The sequence below is a fragment of the Tupaia chinensis genome, unplaced genomic scaffold, assembly GCF_000334495.1.
Source record: "Tupaia chinensis unplaced genomic scaffold, TupChi_1.0 Scaffold143769_1, whole genome shotgun sequence".
Taxonomy (NCBI): domain Eukaryota; kingdom Metazoa; phylum Chordata; class Mammalia; order Scandentia; family Tupaiidae; genus Tupaia; species Tupaia belangeri.
The window spans coordinates 618,129-625,527 of NW_006203618.1; the positions used below are offsets into that span (position 1 = coordinate 618,129).

Here is a 7,399-nt window from a genome sequence, read left to right on the forward strand (position 1 = left end):
TTACTTTATTTTATTTTATTTAGAGAGATTTTGGCTATAGGGAACACGCGCTCGCTGGAGAAACAGAGAAAGACAGGGAGACGAAGGGAAATCACCTTCCGGGGGACCACACCACAATCCCTTCTCCTCTATTCTCCTTTTGGGATTTTGGACAAGCACACACAGATGCCCAGTGTGAGTTTTAAGCTGCCAGGTCCGGGATTTGAACCAAAGTCAACTACAGGGAAGTTCAGTGATGTAACCATTTCACCATCTGCTGGTCCTAGATCATTTTATGATTAAGAATGAAAATCAATAAAATGTAGTGTGTATCCACTCAAAGACATACATATATGTAATATAATACTACTTCACCCATTAGAAAGGAAGAAATCTTGACCTTGGAAGTTGAATGGGGGAGCCTGGTGGACATTATGTGAAATGAAACAAGCCAGACACAGAAAGAGAAATACCACATGTTCTCCTTCATATGTTGAAATTGAAAAAATGACTTCATAGAAGTAGAGAGAGGAAGAATGACTTCTAAAGACTGAGAGGGAGGTGGGCAGGGAATAGAGGGATGTTGAATAACAGAAACAAAATGACTAATAGATAAAAGGAACAATTTCAAGTGTTATACAGTAGGGAAAATGGACTTAATAATTTATTATAAATCTCAGAGTAACTAAAAAGAGCATTGTGAATGTTCTCAACACAAGGAATGATAAATGAATGAGATGGTGGGTATACTAATCATTATACATTGTGTCCTTGTACTGAAGAATCACACGGTACCCTCACACATATGTATAATTGTTATGTTAATACCAATTAAAAAGAAAAGGACATATACTTTCAAAAGAAGGACCCAAGGCATGTATAAATACTATGACTTCTGGGCCAGGTGATGTGCAATGTAATGCAGCTGGATCCACAGGGGAGGGCCCTGGGTTCGGGCACCCATGTGCTGTGTTCCATCTGGCTGAAGTTGGCGTGGATCACAGAATGAGAAGACTGTGGCATTGCCTGTCTCTCTACCTTCTTCTCTATCTCTCTGTCTCAGTCTCATGAAGGAAGTTAATTTTTTTAAAAAATTGATTTCAAAAATGAACCTGTGAGACTGCCTATCTAATATCACCTTGCTCTGTCTCATGGAGGAAGTAAATAAATATTTTTTAAATGAACAATTTCAAACATATGTGAAAGCAGAGTTGATAGTTTGCTCATCACCCAGATAGTGATTCCCACCTCATAACTAGATATTTCTATCTAATGCCCTTCTTTTGCCCCACGCATTAGCCTACTTTGAAGAAAAGCAAACCATATCATATCAAAGGTGACCTTTCTTTGATAATTTAAGAAATGTTGTGGGAACCAGCAATTAGCATAATGGCTATGTCGCTGGACTCCCATGTAGTCCACCACAGTTCGTGTCCCGGGCCCGGTGGCTTAAAACTCATGCCGGGCCCGTGTGCATGCATGCCCAAGATCCCGAGAGGAGAATGGAGGAGAAGGGATTGTGCCGTGACCATCCCCCCTGGGGGGTGATTTCTCGCTTTCTGTCTCTATGTCTCTCTCTGTCTGTTTGGCGAGCGCACGTGCCCTATAGCGAAAACCTCTCCAAAAAAAAAAAAAAGAAATGTTGTTACATATATCTTGAAAATAAAAGATTTTGATTATTAAAGAAACAGAACACAATAGAAAAGACAAAAGAGCATTTGTCATGGCAGATTCTAAATGGCACTGTAATATTATTTTTAAAACCTGGAACCAGCAGTTAGAGTAATGGCTATGTTGCTGGACTCCCATGTAGTCGACTGCAGTTCACATCCTGGACCCTGCGGCTTAAAACTCACGCCTTGTGTGTGTGCGTGTGTGCCCAAGATCCTGAGAAGAGAATGGAGGAGAAGGGATTGTGCACATGTGCCCGGCCTGAGTTTTAAGCCTGCTAGGTTTGGGACTCAAACTGTGGTTGACTATGTGGTAGTACAGCAATGTAACCATTACACCATCTGCTGATCCCTACTTTTTAAATTTACATTTAATAGCTGTATATCTTTACAGTGTACAACATGGTTTTTACCAACATGAATACAGTGCAAATTAGTCAAGTCAAGAATACTACCATGTATATTAACATCAATGGATAACTTTTATTTTTTGTGTACATTAAATGTTTTGCTTGTTTGTTTCCTGATCCACTTAATCTGCTGTTTTTTATATACCAGAATTTATTCAGTAAATTTGGGTTTCATGTCACTTTCAGGGAAATGGATGAGCTAGCTGAAAAATTCTTACAAATTGTTATCGTTAGAGTTTGTATCTGAAAAATAATTTTGGAATCCTGCTTCCAACGCTATGATAGTTGAGCTTGCTACTCCAAGCATGGTTCAGGATTAGCAGAAGCCTTCCCCTGAGAACTTGTTAGGAATCTAGAATCTTGGGTTCTATCCCACATACCCTTAATTAGAATCTGCATTACTAACAAGATCCCCAGGTGATTTCTATCCACATTGAAGTGCGGGGAATCAATGGTGTGACCTAAAAATCTACCCTTCTCTTGTGATCTTGGATAAAGATCATAACAAAACTCTTTTTGAATGTAGAGCTGAGCTCATAATAGAGTAGAGGTTCAAATTCATGAAGGAAAAATTACCAGTAGGTAAATGAAGATGAAGCAGTGAATGGTGGGAGGGTCCAAGTGACACTCAGTAACTTAAAGCCTTGAGCTTTTACAATAGGGAGAAAGACAGGCTGTGGCTGTGAGCCTAGACAAGGCAGGAAATTAAAACAAAACTCTTGACAATAAAGGCATCTAATCAAATTAAACATTTATTAGTAATAGCAGTCCTAGAAATAAAGAAGAAAAGAAAATTGACTTCTATTTTCCAAAAACCTACTGAAAACATATTTTTAGTGGTGAAATATTTGCTCTTAGAATTAAGAGAATGAGAAAATTGTGAAGAGATATTCCACATCATTAGTGATCAGAGAAATGCAAATCAAGACCACAAGGGGATACAGCCTACCTCCATTTTACTGGCAAAGACTGAAAAAGACTGACGACACCTAGTGTTGGCTAAGATGTGAATGCACAGCATCTCACACACTGCTGACACTGCTCCCGGGAGTGCAACTTAGTGGAGGTTGTTCACGAAGTGGCTTAGCATTACCTCTTAAATGAGAACTTCTGCATTAACTATAGCTCATTGATTTTATTCAGAGGAAAGGCTCAAGAAAATGCTTATGCATGAATAGACAATGATAAGCAAAAGCTTGGAAACTGACAGAAAGTCCATCATCAGGAGCATGGGGGAAGACGCTGTGCTAAATATACACCATGAAGTGCTCTGTAGTGGTGAAACATAAAAATTAGCCGGAAGTTCCAGAATAAAATGAAACAATAATTCCCCAAAGAAGATACCATAAGCAAGAGAAAGGGAAGCAAGGGAATGCTGAATCAGAACTAGGGTAATGGTTATCTGAAGTGGAAAGAGATTAGGATATGAGTTGGTTGGTACAGCTTTGCATGTACACACAAGGGTGTGCTTGTTTGTGTGTGTGCATATATAGTTACACGTACTCAGCTGTATGCTATTAACAATGTCCTATGTTTTATTTTCAGTGACAAGCTTGTGAGTGTTTCTTAAATGATTAAAAATAACTAAATAAATAACTACTAATAAATACAAGCAAACCAGGCATGAACTTCAATTGAGATCAAGTCATAAACAAAGAATTAAGACTAGTTCTTTGACTAGTTCTCTGTACCTGAAGTACAATAATTACCATTACTTTTTATTAAAAATAAAATCAAGATTATTCATTTTAATTAATGCTTATTTAGATGACAGTGTAGTGAATGTAAGGCTAAAAATAATAATATTCACTGTATGTCCATACACATATAAGCTACTCAACCTTCTCCTCTCCTGTGAGTGATAAGCCTATAAATAGAATAGTGTGACCAAGCACTCCAGAAGGAAAGTCTTTAAGAAAGAAGTTTAAAATGAGGGACTGCTTATTATTTGAAAGTATTGATAGGAGGCTTATATGTCTGCCAAGAGTATGGGGATGAATTAATAATACATACCTAAGAAACTACAAGAAGACAATGATTGACTTTGGAGGAGAAAAACAAGTACACACTATACGTATAATGACAGTATAGTACCTGGTTTGGATTTGACAATGTAAGTCAACCATTTAATATTGCTCTAGTCAAAATGTGTAATCATGAGACAAAGGATATGTAGTGTGGTGGCTTTGGTGGTGCGTGTATATAGGGAGCAGAGAAGAGAGAGAAAAGGAGAACAAGAGACTGCTTTTTCTCAGCAAAAGGCAACATAGAGAATTTAAAATTAAAAATAATTAAATAATAGAATAAACGTATGTTTTCTGAAATAAGAAACACTAACACAGAGGAAAGTAGGTGCATCTAGGAAAAAGGACTCAGGCCAGTTTAAGAAAATTGCACATTTTGGGACTAGCAGTTAGCATAATGGCTATGTTGCTGGACTCCCATGTAGTCAACCACAGTTTGAGTCCCAGACCCGGTTGCTTAAACTCCTGCCAGGTCCATGTGCGTGGGTGCCCAAGATCCCAAGAGGAGAATGGAGGAGAAGGGATTGCGGCATGACCATCCCCCCTGGGGGGTGATTTCTCACTTTCTGTCTCTCTGTCTCTCTCTGTCTGTCTGGTGAGCACACATGCCCTATAGCAAAAATCTCTCAAAAAAAAACAAAAATTGCACATTTTAATTTTGACCCTTGAAGAATTGACTTTTTAACAGACATGTAATTTTGATACTAATTTTTTTAAAAAGTTGATCAAACCAAGAATCTTTTAACAGCATAAATAAAAGTTTAAATAGTTTAAATGCTTAGGAATAGACAAACTGGTAAGTTTCCATAATATATATGAGAGAAGTGACAACATTTTTTGTGGGGACCTTTATAAGTGGTTTAAAAAAATGGGAAGACATACAGGAGCCTATGTGTGAAGACCCAATGATGTATACAAGTTAATTACAGTAAATACTCTAGTGAAACCTCATTAAGGGGCATGAGAAAGTTACGTTCAAATATATTCATACAAATACTTTAAACAGGTAATAGTTTCATGCTCCCCATAATGATGATGAAGATGACTAGAATAATAATATAATATTTGCTGAGTATTTATTTATTGCAGTGTAACTTGGTGTCACCCACCAGACTGTCTTGTAAGACCCTTATGATTATATTGTGGAACAGTAAATATTATCATTCTCTTTTTTTTCTTTTTTTAAAAATTTGCATTTATTGGGAACCAGCAGTTAGCGTAATGGCTATGTCACTGGACTCCCACGTAGTCGACTGTGGTTCGCGTTCCGGACCCGGTGGCTTAAAACTCATGCCGGGCGCGTGTCCGTGCGTGCCCAAGATCCCGAGAGGAGAATGGAGAAGGGATTGCTGCGTGACCATCCCCCCTGGAGGGTGATTTCTCGCTTTTTGTCTCTATGTCTCTCTCTGTCTGTCTGGAGAGCACACGCACCCTATAGCGAAAACCTCTCAAAAAATTTGCATTTATTCACTATACATCATTACAACATACAAAATGAGATTTCCCATCCAGAACACACTGTATATAGGCTCAATCAAGCACATAACATATGTGTTATTGTCAACAAATACTTTTGCATTTCTTCTTTCCTGCGTATTATTATTATTATTTTTTTTTTTGGCCATCCTTGATTCCCTATCTCTCACCCTCTGCCGTGTCCCACCTTCTTATTGCAGTCATCAAATATGCATTGTTTTTAATTGCAAGAAAAGCAGTTTTCATGCTTTATATTTCTCCTGAAACTTTTTTTTAATTAATTCATTTACATTCAATGCCTAAGCATCGTCAAAGCATACAAAATGTGGTTTCCCATCCAGAATATACTGCATAGTGGCTTAATCATACATGTTATCATCAATCATTTCCCATTTCTAGTTTTATATATATATGCATGTATATATATGTATAATATTGTTATTTTCCTCCTGAAAATTTTTTGTAAGACTCCAAAAGGAAAGCATATGAGGAAATACAATGTAAAATAACATATGAACAGACTGAGTCCATCTCACCATGACATTTCATCCATACATAGAATAGATCACATGTACATAGAACAGAATGCATCCATAGAGGAAATGGTGCATTCCTACTTCAAACACACCAACGTAATAATTCTGTTTACTTGTTTGGTCTAACATCCCAGTATTAAACAGCATTCTTTATCTCCAAAGGTCACTACTAAATTCGAAATTCCTTGGGGACAGAATCACTCTGATTGAGTTAGCAGGGTAGTGTCTTTAAACTGATTACTTGAGGACCCAGTTAGCAAGGCAGAGATGGAAAGAGGAAGACTTAAAGAAGGAGTCCCTGAGGGCAAAGAAGCACAGAGCGAAACTCAAGGTGGCTGTCTGGCTTTCTTTCTCAGCTAATTATATTCCTGGCTGATTGTAGCAATACAGACTTTCTGTTGCTTTGAATCCGTTAGGCTTTAAACACAGATGATATGATTATCTAGAAAACTCAGGAACTTTCAGTCTATGAGCATCAGTACAATAGTTCATTAACACAGGCTGACAGGAACGATATATACAAAAATCAGTAACTTTGCAAAGTTATTGTTAGTTATGAAACATAATAGTGAAAAATACAATTTTTTTCGTGACCACCGCCAACGCCTCTTCTAGGTCCCCCAGCTCCAGCCGAAGAAGGGGGGTAAGTGAGGAAATCTCTATCCCATGGCTAGTAAAAGCAGACAGCCCGCAAAGCCACTGGTGGTAAAGCACCCAGGAACCTACTGGCTACAAAAACCCCTTGCGAGAGTGCGCCCTCTACTGGAGGGGTGAAGAAACCTCATCCTTACAGGCCCTGTACTGTGGCACTCTTGTGAAATTAGACGTCATCAGAAAACCACTCTAGTTCTGACTCGCAAACTTCCTTTCCAGCTTCTGTTGCGAGAAATTGCTCAGGACTTCAAAACAGATCTGCGCTTCCAGAGCGCAGCTATTGGTGCTTTACAGGAGGCAAGCGAGGACTATTTGGTTGGCTTGTTTGAAGACAACAGTCTGTGTGCTGTACATGCCAAACGTGTAACAATTATGCTGAAATACATTCAGCCAGCATGCTGCATAGGTGGAGAGCATGGTTAAGATCCACTATGATGGGAAACGTTTCATTCTGATATATATATTATATATATATATGTGTGTGTGTGTGTGTGTGTGTGTGTGTGTGTGTGTAATCTCTTCTTCCTCTTATTGGTAGTTCCAAACATTAGATATTTTTTTCTATTGGATGAAAAAGTACCTAAGTATATGATTGTGAGTGGAAAATAGGGGACAGAAATTGGGTATTGGCAGTTTTTCCATTTTCATTT

General features: G+C 38.2%; 1 pseudogene; it reads left to right on the top strand.

Annotated features, from left to right (window-relative positions):
* The first annotated feature begins 4,857 nt into the window (after positions 1 to 4,857).
* On the top strand, positions 4,858 to 7,172 carry LOC102472965 (histone H3.3-like; annotated as a pseudogene).
* Positions 7,173 to 7,399: the final 227 nt, after the last annotated feature.